At 38.4% G+C, this 23,420-nt stretch overlaps 1 protein-coding gene across 5 annotated transcripts in view; it reads left to right on the top strand.

The window, feature by feature from the left end:
* Positions 1-4,411: 4,411 nt before the first annotated feature.
* MICU1 (mitochondrial calcium uptake 1) overlaps positions 4,412-23,420 on the top strand; it is a 247,048-nt gene continuing 228,039 nt past the window's right edge. The window contains exons 1-2 of one of the 5 annotated variants that reach the window (XM_072754996.1): positions 4,476-4,596; positions 6,400-6,546. The gene's annotated coding sequence lies outside the window, so the exon portion shown is untranslated. Of the gene's footprint in view, positions 4,597-6,399; positions 6,739-23,420 lie in introns of all 5 variants that reach the window. The other 4 variants (XM_072754995.1, XM_026004302.2, XM_072754993.1 and 1 more) reach the window with 4 other exon arrangements.

The raw sequence follows: 23,420 nt of genomic DNA, 5'->3' as shown, positions 1-23,420 counted from the left end.
TTCCCAACAATCATTCTGTATTTATCATGACATTCTCTTTTTAAGAACATCTTTCCTCTTTCCCCACTTCTCTCTGATTAGTATAGACTCATGAATTTATATTTTATTCTATGGATCATAATTCATTATTGTTCTTATTTTGATGCTTGAGTTATCCCGATTTGGCCAAGGAGAGGCTCTTTAAGCCAAGTCTTGTTAACATGCCCTTATTTTATTTTCTGAGCATTCCTTATTTCTGGATTCCTTATTTTTTCTTCTTTTTTCTTAAAGATTTTATTTATTAATTCATGAGAAGTACAGAGAGAGAGGCAGAGACACAGGCAGAGGGAGAAGCAGGCTTCCTGCGGGGAGCCTGATGCAGGACTCAATCTTGGGACTCCAGAATCCTTCCCTGAGCCGAAGGCAGATGCTCAACTGCTGAGCCACCCAGGCATCCCTGGATTCTTTATTTCTTAGACTTCCTGCCCTTGCCCCCAAATCAGCTGTTTTGTTAAGAACCCCTGGTTTCTTTTCATGGGGACAGGTATTTAGAAATCAAGATCTGGGCAGGGAACCTTGAATTTTGAAGTTAGATTTTATTTTATTTTATTTTATTTTTTTGAAGTTAGTTTCAATAAAAAAAATCAAAAGGACTACATATTGATTTTTACAAATCATTACATTTATGGCTGATTTAGATATTTCCTTTTTTCCCTTTGTGGTAAGAAAAAAAACTTTAGCTTGTTTTTTTGGATTTTTCTTATTTACTTGAATTTAATTAATTCTGTCTATAACTATTAGCAAAGAACACATACTGTGACAGTAACTATGGATCATAAGTCTCCAGATAGCTTTTGGAATATAATGTATCATCAAAGTAAATTTGTGATGGAAGACTGCATAGGTTTTGAAATACTATAACATAATCTGTGGAACCCTGAAGATAAGTGTAATGAAACATGGGACGTCTCATTGAATTCATTTTAAAGAAATTGAATCCAAACTGTATAAAATAACACTTTCTGCAGTCAGATGCTTGTTGCAAAGATGTTTTGCTTTTTAATAGTGGTGAGATATGTTGAAAACTGCTGTGGTAACATGTCAGTTTATGTCAATAAAAATATTATTTTTATATGATAAAGGCAAATGAACTATAAAATGCTTGAAATAAGTACATCAATTTCTATTTTAACTGAATGAAATTGAATATGTATTCTGTCTCTTGATAACACAGATCTTTCAACAATACATACTATTGAAATATTGAAGATGAGATAAAGTTATCATGTTTTAGGTGTTAAGGTACCAGGAACAAAGGCCAAATTCATTTGCTTGTTGCAGGTATTTCTCATTGTATGGGAATCACCTGGGTCACTTTTTAAAAATTGAAGTTTCTGAGCCCCACCCTGTTCTACTTAAACTGTATATCTCATGATCCAAGAATCTATATTTTAAAAATCTCCCAAGATAATTCTGAGACTTTTTTTATTAAACTGATTTGGGAATTATTGGATATGACAAAATATATGTTTATTCCAGGATGTAAGTCTCATTATACAAACAAGCTGCCCAAGGGCAGGAACTGTGCTTATAAATTTTTATAAGCCCAGCACCTATTATGAGCCTTGCATATAATGGGCATTTGATATATGCTTAGAACAAGAATTTTGACTTCAAATTTTATTGGAATCTTAATATCTAGTTTGTGCATGGAATACAAACTCACGTGAGGGATATTCTATATTCATGCGAGAGGAACTACTTTGTGCAGCAGTCTGAAAGAGTATTGGATTGGTGGTCTGATTGTTAATGCAGAAGTAATTGTTTTCAGTTATAACCCTGAATTCTAACTTACTCTATGCTTTTGAAAAATTAAGAATGTCCACATTTATGATTCATCTAGTCTATAAATTTTCTGTCTTGTTCCTCTTTCTACTACATGTTTTATTTATTGCCAACGACTAGACAAAAAGAAAATAGTAGTTGATATGTCTATGGTATAAAACAGCAGCTCTCAAAGCGTGGTCCAAGGAGTCCTGAGGTTCCTGAAACTCTTTCTGGTGATCCATAAAGTCAAGACTTTTCCCCTAGTAATAAGCTGTTATTTGTCTTTATCACTCTCATTCTCTGAGTGTACAGTGGAGTCTTCCAGAGGCTACACGATATGTGTATCAAAACAGATTAATGAAGGGACAGTTCGGTGGCTCAGTGGTTCAGCATCTGCTTTTGGCTCAGGTTATGATCCTGGGGTCCTGGGATGGAGTTCCGCATCAGGCTATGCCTCTGTCTCTGCCTGTCTCTGTGTCTCAAGAATAAGCAAATAAAATCTTAAAAAAAAAAAAAAAACAGATTGATGAAGAAAAGATACAAAAATTAGTTGTCTTCTATAACTTGGACATTAAAAAAATTTGCAAGAATATAAAATCATACTGCTCTTCTATGTTTTTTTTGAAAATATAGTTATCCAAAAATGTTATTTATATCAGCATATAATGGGCTTGTTATTTTTTAATGCCCATTAATTCTAATTCCTAATATGTTAAGTTTTAATTTCTAACATGTTAAGTATTTATAGGTATAGTACACATAACCAAAAGTTGCTTGGAATCCTCAATAATTCTTAGGAAAGTAAAGGGGTCTAAAAAGACCAACAAGCTGGAGAGCCAGTGATTTATGTTTTTGCACATTATTTAGTTTTATATAGACAAATATTGCCTAAAATTAGATTAAATTACACCAACTCTTATTAATGGATTTTTGTTCAACATTTATGTAATGGTGATTAAACTTCCTTTTTTCCTAGTTCTGAGAAATGGTTGACTTAGCTTCTACTTAAGGTTCTATGGGACCCCCAAGTTGTTCCATTGTAATCTAACAGAATCTGTAAATAATAGAGCTTGAAATGTCCATTATGAAAGTTCATTGACATGCTGCCTGGGAAGGATACCATGATGAGAGCCTGCTAAGAAATGGGGAAGGATTTCTTGATCAGAGTTTTCACTTCACAGTGAATAGACTCTCAATGCATGGGAAGGTTATTTTGATAGTTGAGAAGCATCTTAACCACTGTGGCAGGTAGATCTGGGGACAACAGAATGCTGCTTCAGAGTCCAGATCTTGGTGTGCTCAGATGAGGACTTAGTTCCCTTAGCAGAACTGACTGCATTACCTAGAGTCCTAGCCCACTTCTCCACCTGCCATTGAATACAAACTTATCCATCTCACCGGGTAGTTGTAAATAAACATTGGGTTGTCTGTAAAGTGCTAGCACAGTGTCAGGATCACAATCATTTTTCTTTTTCTTTTCTTTTCTTTTTTAAAGATTTCATTTATTTATTCATGAGACACACACACACACACACACACACACACACACACACACACACACAGAGGCAGAGACACAGGCAGAGGGAGAAGCAGGCTCCATGCAGGAAGCCCGACGTGGGACTCGATCCCAGGACTCCAGGATCACACCCTGGGCTGAAGGCAGGCGCTAAGCTATTGAGCCACCCAGGGATCCCCACAATGATTTTTCTTAGGTTAGTGGGGAAAGGGTGTCATCTGAAAAGAAAGGGAGAAAATAGTTGCTCCGCTTACTTTACAATTTAACCCGGTGATTTGACCCCAGTCCTACGCCTTTTGTTTCCATGGTTGTGGCCTTTTTCACAGCTCTGCCAGGGAAACCCTTGAAGAGGAATTTTTTATTTGAAAAATCCTCTGGTATCATAATCAAAGCATTTGTATTCTATTTTCATAGCAGGAGAGACGATCCTTTTCCATCCCCAAATAAGACAGCAACATCTTCGGAGAAAAACACATTCTTAGCAGCTTAGCGGCTAAACTCTCCCACGGTGTTACTACTAAAGAGAACAGCTGAAAAACCCACAGAGTAGAGGAAGTGGTGAGGTTCCTAAATTCAAAGAAGCTTCAAGGTCACAGATGGGGACATTTTACTAGAAGTCTAAACCTAAATACAGTTCGAAAGGAACAATTCTCAAGCTACTGCGGTCCAGTTTTCTTTTCACTGTCTCCCTTGTACTTAGTCAACACGTAAATGAGTACCAGCGACGTGGCAGCAGGCACAAAAAATTCAGTTTAACGGACACTTGGTGGGTACGCTCGGTGTGTGTTGGGAACTGGGTGCTAGAGGGAAAGGCAGAGTTTCTGCGAGCCCTCGCGCTTTCCCGCCTTAACACCGAGGAGGCGGGGCCCGAGGCGGGGGCGGGGCCTGAAGCCGGGGGCGGTGTCCGAGGAGGAGGCGGGGCCTGAAGCCGGGGGCGGGGCCTGAAGCCGAGGGGGCGGGGCCCGAGGCCGGGGCGTGGGCCGAGGCAGGGGCGGGGCCCGAGGCCGGGGGCGGGGCCCGAGGCCGGGGGCGGGACCCGAGGCCGGGGGCGGGGCCCGAGGCCGGGGGCGGGACCCGAGGCCGGGGGCGGGGCGGATTCTCCGAGCCCCGCCCTACACGTATCTCGCCACTATCCCAACAGTCGCAGCGCCTAGGAGCGTCACGTGAGAGTGGGCGGTGGAGGTGGAGGTTTCTCTCCGCTGGTGTTTCGTCTCTATGGTCGGTAGAGGTGGGCGGCTTTGACCCCAGAGCGTCGGCAGCTCCGGTGCGTACAGGTGAGTCCTGGACTCTGAAGGGTGTGAAGGGACAGCCGTTTAGGGAAGTCGAGAGGAAAGGCCGGGCGAAACCGCTTGAGGGATCCGACCTCCCGGGCCGGCCGTTTGCGGGCTCTGGGATGCGGCGACTTCGGGTCTGGCGGCAGAGCTGTGTCCCTCACGCTCTCGGCTCAGGGGCCTGCGAGGAGCCCGTAGTGGCGTCTTCTTCCCGTGCCCCGCTTCCCTTCCCCTAACCGCGCGCGTCCCTTTCCGCTGTCCCGGGAGATCTCCGTCCCAGGACCGGGTTCGCAGCCGCCGGGCTCACTCGGGCGCCGGCGTTCTCTCTCCCCAGCGGCAGGCGGGCTTGACCGGTCCCGCTGGTAATGTGGACGCGGATGGAAGTGGGTGATGGAGTTTACACTCAGGTCTCTTGTTGGTGGGAATAGTAAGCATTAAAAAAAAAAAAAAAAAAAGTAGAAGATCAGCGGGGACCCGAAGGAGCAGAACCAAGCGCAGCCCGCTGGGACTGCTAAGTCTTTATGTTTTCGGGCGCCTTCCGGCTCTGGCCCTCCCGCGCCCCCGCCGGCCCCCCGAGGGCGTTACTGCCCCGGTGCCTGTTGAGAGGAGTCCAAAACGGGCTGTTCCTTAACCTGCTGTCCCTGCAATCTTAGGTTTTCTTTTCCTTTCAAAAGCCGGAAAACTATTGTAAGTCTTTTTAAATGTAAACAGAATAACCAATCTGTGGCTAAGGGAATACAGTAAAATACTCCCCTCGCGGTACCCGGAAAAGACCCGTTGTCTTGGTTACTTTTATCAGTGTTTTTATTTCAGTGTTTTGGGTGGTTTGGATACACCTTTATGTTGAGGCATCCATCGGGTCATGTGTGCTAGCGACCTAGCGGAAGAAAGGGGGTTTTTTTGCAGACAAAGTTGGGGTTGACAGACGTGGGAGAGTTAAGGTTTAGAATTAAGTTAATCCATCTGACTAGTTAATAAACCGTCCACATCTTGAGGCAGAGGTGTTGTCCAGGATGACCTACATGCTGTCTTTCTGGTGTTGGACAAGTTAATGAGCTTGTTGAGTATCATCTTATCTTAGAAAACTTTTTAGAACCTGCCATTAGTTCGTGAGAGGATGGCTCTGGCCTCCAGCCGCTCTATATCGTCGCTCTTGATAGGTGATTATTTCTTCCACTTTAGGAACATCACTCCGACTCTGAAAGATAAGAGAACAGGGTTGCTGGAAGGAGGTGGGTGGGGGATGGGCTAGTTAGGGATGGGTATTAGGGAGGGCACTTGTTATGAAGAGCGCTGGGTGTTGTATATAAGTGATGAATCACGGAGTTCTATTCCTGAAACCAGTATTGCAGTGTATGTGAACTAGAGTTTAAATAAAAGTTTGAAGAAAAAAATAAAGAACATCACCTTGGCCATCAATTATGCCAAGAAAGTGACAATGAAGCCTTCCAAGTGTCTTTACTGAGGATTCTAAAACAGAGTAATACTAACAGAAAGTGAAGATTCAGGAGTGGGTTCTGTGCTTGGGAAGAAAGGGAAAGAATGATAGAAGCTAACAAAAGCAACAGAACAAAAGCGTGTATTACTCTCTTCCTTTATAATTACTGTATTCAGTAGACTTTTTACATTCCCAGAGACTGATTTTCCTATATTTAAGAATAAACAATGGTGTATAACTTCTCCCATAATGCAATATTACGTACAATATAACTGAAAGATTTAACTGACCCTTCAGGTCTTATATTATTTAGGATTATAGGACTAAATGTTATTAAACCTAATTTGGTCACTTTTTTTTTTTTTAAGTAGGCTCCCCATCCAGCATGGAGCCCAACTCGGAGCTTGAACTCACGACCCTGAGATCAAGACCTGAGCTGAGACCTGAGTCAGAAGCTTAATCTACTGAGCCACCCAGGCACCCCCTAATTTGGTCACTTTTAATCTTTAGTTTTAGTGAGTGATTTTTTTTTTTTTTTAAAGATTGTGTTTACTCATAAGAGACACACAAAGAGAGGCAGAGACCTAGGCAGAGGGAGAAGCAGGTTTCCTGTGGATAGCCTGACGCGGGACTCCATCCTGGGACAACAGGATCACACCCTGAGCCAAAGGCAGATGCTCAGCCACTGAACCACCCAGGTGTCCCTAGTGAGTGATTTTTTTTTTTTTTTTAAGATTTTATTCATGAGAGACAGAGAGAGAGAGAGGCAGAGACACAACACAGGCAGAGGGAGAAGCAGGCTCCATGCAGGGAGCCCAATGCGGGACTCGATCCTGGGACTCCAGGATCACACCCTTGGGCCGAAGGGAGGTGCCAAACCACTGAGCCACCCAGGGATCCCCGTGAGTGACTTTTTATAGTGGCTGTAACACTTGCTGGATGTTAACCAATTTTTTCCATATAGAGTTGTCTAATATACTACTTTTAAAAAGAACCAATTTTTATTAAGAGAACCTATTTTTTTTTAAAAAAAAAACAACCCTCAAAAAAACCCCCACAAAAATAACTTGGTTTTTTGCCAAGTGGAAAAGTTGATTCCTTTAAAATAGATTTTCTATATACTTTGTAAATTAGAAAATTTTTAATTTTCTAATTAAAGAAAATTATTAATGCTTTTAAGATGTTAAATATTGGTATCTGAGCATATTTGAGAAGAAAACACAGGGGCAGTATTTTTAAATGTTTTATTTTTAATGTTTATTTTAATGTTTTATTTTTAAATGTTTTATATTTCTCATTATAAAAGTGTATGTTTTTGAAAAATGGAAACATGGAAAATATAACATTGAAAGTTGAAATCCTAATTTATCTTTTCCCATGCCAGCAGGTAACCACTAGTTTCCATTGCTATTTGGGAATCAGTGTGGAAAAGTAGAGCCTGAAGTAAAACTCTCTGGGAAAGATGGTACTAATAGCACCAGACTTACATCCTACAGCCTTAGAAACTCCAAAAGAAAGAGAACTTCCCTTTATAACTCCAACAAACTACTGTATGGGAATTTTATTAACCTGACTTATGTCATTGCTCATCCTGGAGGCAGTGTCTGTGGCCAGAGTGATGGGAATGCTTTGTGTAGTCAGGATTGGATTTTGTTCTCACCATGGAGTGGGATTTGGGGGGGCAGTTTTAAACCACGTGAATTCAGAGTAAGCAACATTGGGGTACCTGGCTGGCTCAGTTGGTAGAGCATCCCCCTCTTGTGGTTGTGAGTTTGAGCCCCATGTTGGGTGCAGAGTTTATTTAAAAAAGAAAAAAAAAGAAGGCAACAGAAGTATGGTTCCTCTGGAAAAATTGAGGTGTCATTTTCTGGAGGGGAGAGAAGGGTTTCTGGACAGGCAAAAACAACGTAGATCACTGAAGTAATTTTACATATACACACACACACACACACACACACACACACATTTTTTTTTTTTTAAATTTAGAGAACTTGCTTTCCTTTCCCAGTGTAAGTTAATTGTATTTTACAGTTTCAGTGTTATTTTTTAAAATGTCTACTTTATTAACTAATGGAATTTGAAATTTAAACTCTTCAAGTAGCATATATTTGTACCTGTGTTGTTATATGATTAGTACCTGTGCTCTGGAGTATTCAGCTTTTCTAACTTTAAATATATTGTGTATTTATCCCATTTGTTAAAATCATTTATTGATAAGTATTTTTATTACTGTGAGTAAACTTAAATTGCAGTTTATAAATAGTAACATGTTGAGTGTTTAAGAATATGTAATCTATATGGTTGAAAGCTTGCTTCTTTTAATATGTGTTTAAAAATCTGTTAGTATAGAACTACTTCATTTTGAGCATTGAAAAATAAATCACTACAATTGTCACAAATTGTTGTCACTGGGTATTAACTTTAAAACTATAGTCAACGTTAAGGTCTGCTTTTGTATCTTTATGGATTATATTATATTTTAAGAGAAAATATAATTGAAGTAACACTGTTTACTCCACTGTCTTGATTTTGTTTAAAAGAAATGTTAACAGTTCAGTGGACGTTTGAGCTTAATCGCTAATACTGGTGTCACAGACTTTACGAGATTTATATTCTGAAACCCAACTCTGTCACGTCTTGATATTGAGCAAACTATTTAATCTCTCTGAATTTGAGTTTATTCCATTTGCAAAATAGAAATAATAATACTTATGGGGGTCTTGTGAGGAGTAACTTAATGTATGCCAAGTACCTAGGGTATAGAAGATTCTCATTAAATGTAATTGTTAATAATGACAATAACAAGAAATATTGTTTACAAAGATTTTTATCTCCTCAATTTCAGAATGTTTAGCCCCAGTAGTTTAAATGTATATACAGGTGCTAAGGAATAAGATTGTCCTTTCTTCAGTTTTGTCTTTATTTTAGCAGGGGTGTGTGTGTGTTTGTGTGTGTGTGCGTGTGTTTTAAGTAGGCTCCACACTTAGTGTGGGGCTTGAACTCAGAACCCTGAAATCCAACACCTGAGCTGAGATCAAGAGTCAGACCCTCAATCAACTAAGCCACAATTTTAGCAGATTTTTAATTCTGTGTTGCACATATAGCAATAAACTAGAAAACTTTGTGTAAACTACATAATTATTGGTGGACTGCCCAAGTATTAAAAGATTGCCTAATCTTGGTATGTAACTGTTAGCCTGAAGGAATGTATTGAGAGAATTTTGCACAAACTCTGAGCTCAGCAAAGTTTAATATTAAGTAGAAGATCTCACATTCCTTGACTATACCAGGAGAGCTAGGTGTTGAGCATCTTGAGTGTTCAGATCAGAATTTATGGTGACTTGTGGTAGTAGGCAGAAATAATAAAAATGGATTTGTTTTTATTTTTAAGAATGAGCTCAGGATGATACTCCTGTGAAGCAATGCTGTAAGAACATGTTATGTTGGACACCTGCAGGTAGAAGAGATGACAGTTTAGAATGGTACTTGAAAAACCAAAAAAGGCAACATGGAATTGAGTAATTGTAAGAAGTGATTGACATGAAATATAATTTATGACCTGGCATTGGGAAGTTAAATATTGCCATATTGAGAGAAGAGGTGTTTTAGCCCTATTTATGAGAAAATAAATACCTAGAAATGGATTAATCTTTTTTCCCCTAAACTAATCAGTTTTGCAAATTGTAAACATATCCTAGGCTAACTAATAAGTTCAAGGTGAGTTTTACTGACTATGAGAAAATTGAAACTTTAGTGTAATCTTGGAGAAGTATATTTCCATAATTCATCTCAGGTATACAAATGTTTACGTTTCTATTCAATGTGATTTAATGTTGTTCATTTAAAACTTAAAGTGCCTATCCTAATACCTTGCTTGTTCAGAGTTGGACAGTTACTTGGTATCTACTATAAACACTACTTATAATCTTGTTTTTTCTTTTTAAAGTTTGTTCATGGAGTAATGGAACTAAAACTGTAGGCTGTTTTTTTTTCCTTTAAAAAAAATAAATATTGGTACTTCATTTACTCTCCTATTGGGATTAAGTGAACATTCTATAACATAACACAGCATTAGAATTCAGCCTTTTTTTTTTTTTTTTAAGATTTTATTTATATATTCATGAGTGACAGAGAGAGGCAGAGACATAGGCAGAGAGAGAATCTGGCTCCTCACAGGGAGCCCAATGCAGGACTCGATCCCCAGACTGGGATCATGTCCTGAGCCAAAGGCAATGCACAACTGCTGAGCCACTCAGGTGTCCCAGAATTCAGCTTTAACACAGATCTTTCTTGGCTTATAATAATGGTGATATGTTCCAATAAAGCCATTGTAAGTCAAAAATACCACAAGTGAAAAATGCATTTAATACACCTCACCTATTGAACGTCATAGCTTAGCCTAGCCTACCTTAAACATGCTCAGAACACAGACTCTAGATTTTATTATTTAAAAAAAAATTTTTTTTTTAAATTTATGAGAGAGAGAGAGAGGTAGAGACATAGGCAAAGGGAGAAGCAGACTCCTTGCGGGGAGCCCAATGCAGGACTTGATCCCAAGACCCTGGGATCATGCCCTGAGCCGGAGGCAGACGCTCAACCACTGGGCCACCCAGATGTCCCTTAGAACACTTACTTTAGCCTACAGTGGGCAAAATAATCTAACACAAAGCCTGCTTTATAATAAAGTGTTGAATATCTTAGGTAACTTAATACTGAAAGAAAACAAAATGGTTGTGTGTTGGTGGTTTATCCTCTTGATCACATCTGGGACCCGTGGCTTGCTGCTGCTGCTGCCCAGCTTAGGAAAAACTATTGTACCATGTATCATTAGCCTAGGAAAAGGTCAAAATTAAAAAATTAGAAGTACAATTTCTACTGAATGCATATTACTTTCACACCATCATAATGTTGAGACATCCTAAGTCACCATCTGTATATCTTTCTAGTTTAGCTCTTATGACTCTACCTTTCCTTCCTATGCCTTCCCCTATGTTCTAGTCATAGTAAACTACTTTTTGATCCCCCTAACAAGCCATACTTTTGTTGTTGTTGTTGTTGTGTTCAGAATGCCTCACCATTATCCTGCCATCTTTTAACTGGTGAGCTGCTGTTCATCTTTGAATGAGATTGCATTGTTTTTTCAGTTTGCAAAAGTTTACCCTCAAGTGGTTATTTTTTTTTTGGTGGTTCCCATAATAATAATTTTTACCTTTTGAAAATACTCTTATTTTGTGGAACAGTTGTATGTATTTTCTATGAGATGGAGTGATTCTTGATGCCAGAAACAAGTCTATTCATCATAATATCCTGAACATGCAACAGAGTGCCTGTAGTCTCTACAAGCTCAGAGTATATTTGGTGAATATATGAGTAATATAGTTCATCTGCTTCAAAAATCAGAATGGGGTTTGTGGGTGGCTCAGTGGTTGAACGTCTGCCTTTGATTTGCCTCAGGTTGTGATCCCAGGGTCCTGGGATTGAGTCTCGCATCAGGCCCTACAGGGAGCCTGCTTCTCCCTCTGCCTGTGTCTCTGCCTCTCTCTCTGTGTCTCTCATCAATAAATAAAATCTCAAGAAAAAATCAGAATAGAATCAATCCAGTAGATAAAGTCTGCACACTATAACCTGTATCAGTCTGATGCATTTAGAAAACTTATTTGGACACACCTAGTAAATTCCATCCACACATTCTACCACACAACAATAACCATATTTTATCTGTCTAATATATACCAAGGCACCGGGGTGGGGGGGGGGAGAGGAAAAATATTCCATTCCTTAAGGAGCTCACAATCTAGTGGTAGAGACAGCCAGATGAATTGTTAATTACAATTTAGATTTATGCTAATTAAGGTTCAAATTAAAGCTCAATTTATCAATTTCAGTAGACCCATTTCAGCTGCTTAGTAACCACATGTGGCTAGTGCTTACTGTGTTGAATAGTTGATATAAAACATTTCTATCATTGCAATACATTCTTTTGACAGAGCTATTGTAGAACATTATACACTTGAACCTACATTCTTTAGTTTTAGATGATAGTTTTCGTTTCAGTCATATTCTTTGTCAAATTAAACTTGCTTTTAGATTTGAAAGTTTTCTTAAACATTATCAAGTGGATTTTATTTATTTATTTATTTTTTCAAGTGGATTTTAATATATAATACACTTCAAATCAGCATTGCTCATTATTTCAGGTCTTTGATCTGTGTGATAGCATTTAAATTAAGTAGTTTCAGAGTTTGATTAACTTCAGCATTGATAACATCTGATTTTCTATGCTAATAGTTCCTGAGATAGTAGTAAATCATAATGGTTAAGAGCATAGCTTTGCATCAGAGAAACTTTCCTCTGTCATGTATTGGCTGAGACCTTCGTCAGATTTCTTAAAAGCATTGAGCTGTGGTGTTCTTAGTGAAATAGTAATAATGATACTTATTGCAAGAGTTATAAAAGATTAAGGTAACAGATATTAGGCATTTAGCGTCTCCTCACAGAGTATTTATCGTTAAATGCTAGCATTAAAGAGAATTTTGAATAATCAGATATTTAAAACAACTTTTTGAGGAAGTTGGAGAAATTGGAATAGAGTCTGGGTATTAGAACATACCAAGGAATTAATGTGAAATTTGTTTAGGAGTGACATTGATTGTGTGGAAGGAAAAGTCCATATTTTTGGAAGCATATTAAAATATGTAGCAGTGAAATGATAGCATGTCTGAGAGTTGCTTAAAAATAATTCACAAAAAAAATTCACAAAGACTTAAGAATTAAAGGGAAAGAAAAATTGGTTTTATTTTATTTTTATTTTTTATTTTTTTATTTATTTATGATAGTCACAGAGAGAGAGAGAGAGAGAGAGGCAGAGACACAGGCAGAGGGAGAAGCAGGCTCCACGCACCGGGAGCCTGATGTGGGATTCGATCCCGGGTCTCCAGGATCACGCCCTGGGCCAAAGGCAAGCGCCAAACCACTGCGCCACCCAGGGATCCCGAAAAATTGGTTTTAATATCCAGTTCTGGTAAAGAAGGAATAACCAGTACCATATTTACCCTCCTGCCTGAAACAGTTTAAAAGGCAGACAAAAGATACAAAGCAGTGGTTTCCTAGATTTTGGAAGTTGTGCAGCAAAGGAAAGTGATCCCTGAGAGGTGGGAAACCAATGAGGTGCACTCTGTAGTAGCTCTGGTTTGCTGCCTGGAAAGTTTACCAGCTGTAGAGCAGGGAGGGGGGATCCCAACAGAGAGTGCAGTGATCTCCTTGAATTGAGACAGTCTGGGAAGGTCAAGGCAGCTGGAGTTTGCAGAGCAGAATATTAGAGATGAGAAAGCTGAAAGGAAGGAGAGCTTTGGATCTGCAGTCTCCCCCTCAAGTATCCAGCTGAGAACTGCTCTGTGCATCCATGTGAGGAAACTACTGAAGCTAGGGAGAGAACCACCTGAAAATAATAAAGAACAGTACTGTTTTTGCAGAGGCAGAAATAATGTTTTTCCTACAAGCCAGAGGAGAAAATGTCTTAACATGATTGTATAGATTACTCAGAAGGGCCTTGTCTTAGTAGTGGAATAAAATTAGGTGCTCCAGCCTAAAGCAAGACCTGAAAGGGTCGTACTGTTTCCAAGAAACTTAATTATATCCCAGAACTAAGCTCAAGAATAGATGTAGGAATACAAAAATATCCAACATCCAACAAGGTCGAATTCACTGTCTGGCAAGCAGAACTAGGCATGCACAGGAACAGGAAGACATGACTGATGACAAGAAAAAAAAAAATCAGTCAAAACCAAAACAAATGACAGTTGATAGAATTAATAGAGAGGGATATTAAAACAGTTTTTATCATTGTATTTCATATGCTTAAGAAAGTAGAATATTGAATTTTATTTATTTGTTTATTTAGAGAGAAAGAACATTTGAACAGGGGGTGGGGGGAGGGACAGAGGGAGAGGGAAAGAATCTCAAGCAGGCTCCACGGTCAGCACAGGGCGTGATGTGGGCCTGGATCTCAGAACCCTTAGATCATAACCTGAGCTGAAATCAAGAGTTGGACACTTAACCAACTGAGCCACCCAGGCACCCCCAGAAAGACTATGTTAAGTAGAAACATAGAAGATAAGAAAACGACCAAAATGTAGTGGAGAAGGTTGTGAATGTGCAGGGATAGGGGGTATATGGCAACTCTTGTACCTTCCACTCAATTTTGCTGTGAACCTAAAACTGCTCTAAAAAAATAAATTTTATTGGAGAACCCGGGTGGCTCATTTGGTTAAGTGTCAGCTTTTTTTTTGGGGGGGGGGGGTGTTGGGCAGCAGCACTTCACATTTATTGAGAGCCTGCCACCGAGGAGCTCACAGCTTGGGGGCCAAGACTCCACATGTGCTGGGATGGGGGAAGAAAAGAGGTAAAGGCAAAAAGGAAGGCAATGCAGAGACTCTGTGGCCCAAGCAAAGGGGGTACAAAGCAGGCATAGGCAGGGGGAGGAATATGGCCCCATGAGCCATGCCTAGACCTGTGAACTATGGACCAAGCACAGGCATGAAGGCTGCCTGACCAGCTGGGGCTTCTCCTTTTCTCTCTACCCCCAGTTTGTGCTCTGACTCTCAAATAAAATTTTTAAAAATAAATATATTTTATTAATTAAAAAGAAAAAGACCAAAATGGAACTTTGATGAGATGGAAACTGTGACGTCTGAGATGAAAAATATACTTGTGGGATTAATGGCAGATTAGACATTAGGGGAGAAAATTTTTTTTTTTAAAGATTTACCAATTTTTGAGAGAGTGAGCAAGTGAGCAAGCACAGGGAGGGGCAGAGGGAGAGAGAATTTCTAGCGACTCCCCACTGCGTATAGAGCCCAACACGGGGCTCAACTTCATGACTCTGAGATCGTGACCTGAGCTGAAACCAGGAGTCAGATACTTAACTGACTGAACCACCCAGGTGTCCTTCTAATCACACTTTTAGATATAACTGGAATTTATAGGAAATGAAGGGACTGGAGAAACATTTAAGCCATACTGTGAGGAAGCAACTAGATAAATCTAGAATTTGAGAAATGCTGCAATATATTTGTCCTGTTCTTTGAAAATGAGGGTTGTGCTGTGATTGCAGAATATGGTGGATATACTTAATGTAATGGGATTGTATACTGAAAAGTAGATAAGATGCTAAGTTTTATGTGTATTTTACCACAGTTTAAAAAAATGTACCATTTTAATCATTTTTAGGTATACTGTTGGGAGGCATTAAGGATATCTGCATTGTTGTACAGCAGTCACCACCATTCATTTCCAAACCCTTTTCTTCTTCCTGAACAGAAAACTATACCCATGAGATGATATCTCTCCTTTTATTCCTCCCCACTGGCATCATGAATCTATTTTCCATTTTTATGAATTTCACTACTGTAGGTTTTTCATATAAATGGAATCTTGTATTTGTTTTTTTGTGACTGGCTTATTTCACTTAATGTCTTTAAGATTCATCCATTTGGGGGATGCCTGGGTGGCTCAGGAGTTGAGCATCTGCCTTTGGCTCAGGGTGTGATCCCAGAGTCCCCAGATGGAGTACCGCATCGGGGTCTTTCCATGGAGCCTGCTTCTCTTCCTTTTTCCTATATCTCTGCCTCTCTCTCTCTGTGTCTCTCATGAAAAAAAGAAATAAAATCTTAAAAAAAAAAGATTCATCTTTTTTGTAGGATGTATCAGAATTTCTTTTCTTTTTTTTTTTTTTTTAAAAGATTTTATTTATTTGAGAGATGGAGCACAAGCAGGGTGGGGCTAGGAGCAGAGGGAAAGGGAGAAGTAGGCTACCTACTGAGCAGAGAGCACAATATGGAGCTTAATCCCACAGCCCTGGGATCATAACCTGAGCCAAAAGCAGACATTTAACTGATCCACCCAGATGCCCCAGAATGTCCTTCCTTTTTTTTTTTTTTAAATATTTAATTTATTTATTCATGAGAGAGACAGAGACACAGGCAGAGGGAGAAGCACACTCCATGCAGGGAGCCTGATGTGGGACTCAATCCCAGGACTCCAGGATCATGCCCTGAGCCAAAGGCAGACGCTCAATTGCTGAGCCACCCAGGCGTCCCTCCTTCCTTTATTTAAAAAATTGTTTTTATTGTGGTAAGATACATACAATATAAAATTAACCATCTTAATCATTTTTATATTGTATATGTATAAGTCATTTTATATTGTATATGTATAAGTCAGTGATATTAAGTACATTCAGATTCTTATCTGAATCACCAACATCCATCTCCAGAACTTGCAAACATATATTAAATACATATTAAGTAGTACTCTGTATTATCACTTCCCCCAGCTTCTGTGATTTTGACTACTCTAGGTACCTCCTGTAAGTGGAGTCACAGTGTTTATTTTGTTGAAACTGATTTTTCTTATTTAGCATAATGTCCTCAAGATTCATCCGTGTTGTATTGTTTGTCAGAATTTCCTACCTTTTTTGGCTGAATAATATTCCCTTGTAGGTATAAACCATATTTTGTTGAAGGACACTTGGATTGCTTCCACTTTTTGGTTATTATGAATAATGCTATTAGTATGGGTGTACAAATAGGTGTTCAAAGTCTCTGCTTTCAATTCTTTTTTTTTTTTTTTTAATTTTTTTTATTTTTTTTATTTTATTTTTTTTTTTTTCTGCTTTCAATTCTTTTGGATATATTCCCCAAAGTAGAGTTGCTGGATCATATGTTAATTCTATGTTTAATTTTTTGAGGAACTACCATACTGTTTTCCTTAGCAGTTGCACCATTTTACATTCCCATCAACAGTGTACAAAGATTCCTGTTTCTCTAATACATGTTTTTTCCTGTTCATTTCCTTGATTAGAATAGCAAGGCTTATGGCTAGAGTTTTACTTTGCATTTTAATTAAGTGTTTGCATTAAAAGGAAGATATTTAGGTGTGAAGTATTTATATGTCTTAGTGAAATTTATGTTACATAATACAATTTTTATTTGAATTAGCACTATCAGCAGCATCCTGTTATTACCTTCCAAAGAAATATTTATTCATAATTTACTGTGTGTTAGACACTGTGCTGAACTTTATATAAGCATTTTCTTGTTTAATCCTCCTCATAGTCATTTGCAGTGAGTGTTATTATCCCTGTTTTATGGTAGCACAAAGTTGCCAAGTCAGGAATCAAATACAAATTTGACTGGCTTCAAAATTAATGGTCAGTAAGAGGTCCAGTTAGTAAGTTCTAGTATTTAGAATTAATGAATTAACTAGATTACCTTGACACAACTTTCTGGTCCTCAGCTCATAAAAACAAAAGAGAACAAAACAAAATAGACAACAACAATACAAACTTATTTACATGTTCAGTTAAGCTTTATGATCTAATTTTGCTTTAATTAAGTCTTAGAGTTGAAAATAACATCTTCGATTAAGCAAGGGAAAATCTTAAAAAAAAAAAAAAAAAAAAAGAAAAGAAAGAAGTACCTGGGGAAATAGAAGTGGAGTAAAGGTAAAAAAGGCAGGATAATATCCATTGAAATATCTGATACTGCTGTCAGTCTAGCAGGTTCATTTCTAGAGAGACCAAAACTACAGATAGTTTGTTTAAAAGGACTATCTATAAAGATGTCTGTTGTTGTGAAGATGAAAAAAAAAAATCCATTGAAATTATTATTTATGTAGAAAGAGACTTCCTTTTGCAGAAATATATATTATTCTTACACATTGGTCCATAATACTGATCAATCCTTTGCTGTTGAATGGGACTCTGAATAACATGTCATGGATCCACAGATGAGTTCTGACATGGAATTATTGTTCCATTTTAATCCTGGTACCCCATTTCCCATATCTGAAAATTAAATATAGTGCATATGAGAGAGTATTCATTGGAGCACTTATAAAATACAGAGTTCTCTGCAAATGCAAGGTGACATGGTTATTAAATATTGATTACTTTGTTCTGTCTTCACATATCATTTCTGTATTACTTAGGATTTGGAGCTTTAATTTAATAAGGAAGCCTGTAAAGTATCCTAACTGTGTTCTGTAGTGCTTGTAATACGCTATTGTTGATCAAAGTTTTATATTCTCCTTATTTTAAAAAAAATTTGCGGTGAGGCACCTGGGTGGCTCAGTGGCTGAGTGTCTACCTTTGGCTCAGGTCGTGATCTGGGGGTCCTGGGATCGAGTCCCCCACTCCCGTGGGGAGCCTGCTTTTCCCTCTGCCTATGTCTCTGCCTTTCTCTATGTGTCTCATGAATAAATAAATAAAATCTTAAAAAAAATTTTGCTCTTCTTGCAGTCAGTCTCAGCCTTTTGTAGAGTTATGCTTAGTCAACTGGTACTTTTATAATACAATCCCCTGTTAAACCTTTATGGACAAAGCAAACAGATTTAGCAATGAATGAATTAGCTTATTAGCAAATTGCAAATGGGAACATGGTTTCAATAGACCATTTAGGTTTATGCTGTTGTGTGATTAGATTTTTTTTTAAGATTTTATTTATTTACTCATGAGAGACACACAGAGAGAAGCAGGCTCCATGCAGGGAGCCCGATGTGGGACTCGATCCTTGAACTCCAGGATCATGCCCTGGGCCAAAGGCAGGCACTCAACCACTGAGCCACCCGGGCATCCTTTGTATGATTAGATTAACTCATAACAGCTTTTTGAATGGTTGTCATTAAAAATTTTTATATTGTTTTATTATATATAGCTATAGCACTTATGAGGACTACATGAAACATATATGTGTACTTGAAAGAATAATTATAAAAGTGACCCATGTTGGTAAACATCACCCAAGCCAAAAAAGAACATTCCCATCACTTGAGAAGTCCCCCATGTGCCTTTTCCTAATCACAGCCCTCTTCTCTTCAGGAGACAAATTACCACCCATGATTTTGGTGATAATCATGGTTATATGTATCACTAAACATCTTATTAGTTTTCCTGTTTTGGGGCCATATATAGATGAAACCTAACTATATATGTATTCTTCATGATTTGCTTCTTCACTCAACATTATATTTGTGAGACTTATCATTTGTTACTTGTAAAGCATTTTTGGAGGGATGTAAAGTTTCCTAAAATTAATTTTGTGATTCCCTATCTATCTTCATTTTTCTTCTAAGTTTATTTTTTAGTAATCTCTATATTTATTGTGGGGCTCATTCTAATGATCCTCTGGATCAAAAGTCACATGCTCTTCCTATTGAGTCACCCAGGTGCCCCTCAATTTTTCTTTTTCTTTTTCTTTTTTAGAAACTATTAATAAAATTTGGTTGTTAGTCCTTTGATGGTTATATGGGTAGCAACTCTTTTGTCCCTCTTTGGACTTTGTAGTGTTTTTTGATGTTTTTAATATTTTTTTTGATGTTTTTAATATTGTTTTTAAATTTTATTAAATTTTTTTTGGCTGTGATTCATCAGTCTTATATAATACCCAGTGCTCATTGCATCACGTGCCCTTCTTAATGTCCTTTATTCTGCTACCCCATCCCCCTATCTGCCTCACCTCCAGCAACTCTCAGTTTATTTCCTATGATTAAAAGTCTCTTATGGTTTGTTTCCCTCTCTGATTTCATTTTTTATTTTTCCCTTCCTTCTCTGTGATCTTCTGTTTCTTAAATTCCACGTATGAGTGAGATCATATTCTCTGATTGACTTATTTCGCTTAGTATAATACCCTCTGGTTCCATCCATGTCCTTGCAAAAGGCAAGATTTCATTTTTTTGTTGGCTGAGTAGTATTTCATTGTATGTATATACCACCTCCACTTTATCCATTCATCTTTTGATGGACATCTGTGCTCTTCCATAGTTTGGCTATTGTGGACATTGCTGCTATAAACATTAGGGTGCAGGTGCCCCTTCAGATCATTACATTTGTATCTTTGGGGTAAATTCCTAGTAGTGCAATTGCTGGATTGTAGGGTAGCTCTATTTTCAACTTTTTTTTTTTTTTAAAGATTTTATTTATTTATTCGTGAGAGACACACAGAGAGAGGCAGAGACACAGGCAGAGGGAGAAATAGGCTCCATGCAGGGAGCCCGACATGGGATTCAATCCTGGGACTCCAGGATCAGGCCCTGGGCTGAAGGTGGCCCTAAACCGCTGAGCCACCCGGGCTGCCCTATTTTCGACTTTGAGGAACCTCCATACTGTTTTCCAGAGTGGCTGCATGAGCTTGCATTTCCTTTCTTTATGGTATCTTTTATGATGCCTGTATGTTGTTTTTATGGTTACTTTTAATATATTTTATCAGTCTTTTTTTTTTTTTTGGTATTTTTCCTACTGTAATATCATTGAGATATTCTCTTATAGCATTAGCTAGAAACTTTACATTTTTCCTTTTATACTGTTTAATCCACTTAGAACTGATATTTATGTATTGTGAATTCATTGAGTTCTTTTCCTATGCCCTGGCCCTGGGTCAATGTTCCAGCCTCATTTATTGGGAAATCTTCCTTGTCCTACTAATTTGATATCCCATCTCTGTCAGTATCTATTTATGTGGCTATGTCTTAGGGTTTTAAATTTTTTTCTGTTGTTCTATTTGTACCTCTGTGGCAATATCACATTGTCTTAGATACTAAGGTTTGTAGTGAGTTTTAATATTAGAGCATTACCAACCTACCTTGTGCCCCCCCCCCCCAAGCATGTCTTAGCTTTTCTTGGTCCTTTGTACTTCTATATTCATTTTAGGGTCATCTTGTCAAGGTCCACTAAAATCCATTGGGATTGCATTGATAGTATAGTTTAGTTTGGGGAAAATTGCCATCTTTACAAAATTTTGTTTTTCAGTTTATTAAATGGTATTATTACATTTATTTAGGTCTTCTTTAAGGAGGTCTTTCAATGAAGTCTTTTATTAGACTTATTCCTAGGTACTTTATACTTTTGCTTTTTTTCCCTTGTATTTTAATTTAATTTTTTAAAAAAGATTTTATTTATTTGAATGAAGGAGTGGGAGAGAGAGCACAAGTGATGGGGGAACAGACTCCCTCTGAGCAGGGAATCCCATGTGGGACTCAGTCCCAGGACCCTGGGATCATGACCTGGCTGAAGGCAGATGCTTAACCAACTGAGCCACCCAGGCTCCCTGCCCTAAGTATTTTTTTAAAGATTTATTTATTTTAGAGAGAGACTGTGTGGGCAAGCAGGGGGAGGGGCAGAGGGAGAGGAAGAGAATCTCAAGCAGACTCCCTGCTGAGCATGGAGCCTCAGGCAGGGCTTGGTCTCAGGACCTTAAGATGATGACCTGAGCCAAAATCAAGAGTTGGTCACTTAATCAACCGAGCCACCCAGGTGCTCCACCAAATAGTAAAATGCAAATTAAGACCACTTTTAAATAGTGTGTTCCACAAGTATTTTATAAAAGCAACTATATTGGAATTTATTGAAGTGTAGTTTACTTACAATAAAGTTTACCCTTTTCTGTATACTCGAAGTTTCAATAAATGCAGTCATATGTTCACAATAATCAAGATATAGGTCAGTTCCTTTCACCCCTAGAAATTGCCTTATGCTCCTCTGTAGCCAGCCTTTCCCCTCACTTCCATTCCTGGCAGCCATTGATCTGTTTCCTGTTGTTAGGGTTTTGCCTTTTTAAAAATGTCATGCAAATGGAATAATACAGTTTTTAAAGCTGGTTTAAGAGGCAGCTGGGTGGCACAGTCCGTTGGGCATCCAACTCATGGTTTAGAGTCAGGTCGTGATCTCAGGGTCTTGGGATGGAGCCCTGCCTCAGGCTCTGTGCTCAGCAAAGAATCTACTTGTCCCTCTTCCTCTTCCTCTGCCCCAACTCTCTCTCTCTCTCAAATAAAGAAATAAAATCTTTAAAAGTGCTTTAAAATTATCAGTCAAATTAAGTGTTTTTTTTCTCTCAGTGTACAGTTCTTTGAAACTTACTATATAAATTTTAATAATATAGATTCATTTAACTGCCACTGTAATAGGATACAGGAAAGTTCTCAACCCTCTCATCCTGTCTTATTATAGTCAGACCCTTCTCTACCTCTGTTTCTTAGAAACTTACTATAAGTTCTCTATCAGTAGTTTTTTCTTTTTTATAAATGTATATACATGGAATCATGAAGTATGTAATTTTTGAGACTGGCTTCTTCCAGTATAATGCCTTTGAGATTGATCCAAGTTGTTGCATGTACCAAGAGTTCATTCCATTTTAATTATGGTTATATTCCATTGTAGGCTTATGTCACAGTTTGTTTATTCAACTGATGAAAGATACTGGATTTGTTTCTAGATCTTGGCAATTTAAAAAAATGTACACATTCAAATACAGGTTTTATGTGAGCACAAGTTTTTATTTCTCTAGGGTAAATACCTAGGAGTAGAATTGTTGGGTCATATGGTAAATATATGTTAAACTTTATGAAAAAAATGTCAAACTGTTTTCCAGAGTGTTTACCATTTTGCATTCCTACCAGCGATGTATAGAGAGTTTCATTTGTTTTGCATTCTTGCTGCACCTAGTATTGTCAGTAATTTTTTTTTTTAAGATTTATTTATTTATGATAGACGGGGTGGGGGGAGGGGGGCAGAGACACAGGAGGAGGGAGAAGCAGGCTCCATGCCAGGAGCTCGGGAACTCGATGTGGAACTCTATCGCAGGACTTCAGATCCCAGGACTCCAGGATTGGGCCCTGGGCCAAAGGCAGGTGCTAAACCCGCTGAGCCACCCAGGGATCCCAGTAATTTTTCTTTTAGCCAAATAAGTATATAATGGTATCTCATTGTGGTCTTAATTTGCATTGCTAATGGCTAATGATGTTGAATACCTTTTTATGTGCTCATTTATTTATGAATAGAGCTGTTAAGAACATTAATTTATAGTTTTTTTGTGAGTGAACCTGTTTTCATTTCTCTGGGTTATTTATCTAAATTCAGCTCGAATTTTTCATACATTGCTAATGACCAAGTTTGAGATAGTGCTAGGGTGTGGAATCTATAGAAACCATAGACACAGGAGAGTTCACACCCACTTGCAGGCTTTTCTCAATAGATCTCAACCAGAAGCTTTCCTATAACATTGGAGAAAGAGCAGAAAACAGAAAGTGCTTCCCAAAGATTCAGCCTATAGTAGGGAAGCATCCACCACAGTGAGAAAAGCAGAAAGCTCCTTTCAGATCTAAATAACAAAAGTCTTAAGGCCCTGGGGAAGGATAGTAAACCCTGTTACCTTAGGTGAAAATCATTTGTATCTAGTGGGGAGGAAAAGAAAAATAAACCCTCAACCCCTGGGGAGGGGCAGAAAACTGTTGCAGCCCAGATTATCAGAAGTTTATATCTGACAATAGATAGGGCCACCAAGAAATCCCCATGCCCAAGACCCAGAGGTCTCTCCTGAAAATTGTAGCTCTCCCAGGA

Source organism: Vulpes vulpes, chromosome 4 (genome assembly GCF_048418805.1).
Source record: "Vulpes vulpes isolate BD-2025 chromosome 4, VulVul3, whole genome shotgun sequence".
Taxonomy (NCBI): Eukaryota; Metazoa; Chordata; class Mammalia; order Carnivora; family Canidae; genus Vulpes; species Vulpes vulpes.
This window is presented reverse-complemented; position numbering and strand designations above follow the sequence as displayed.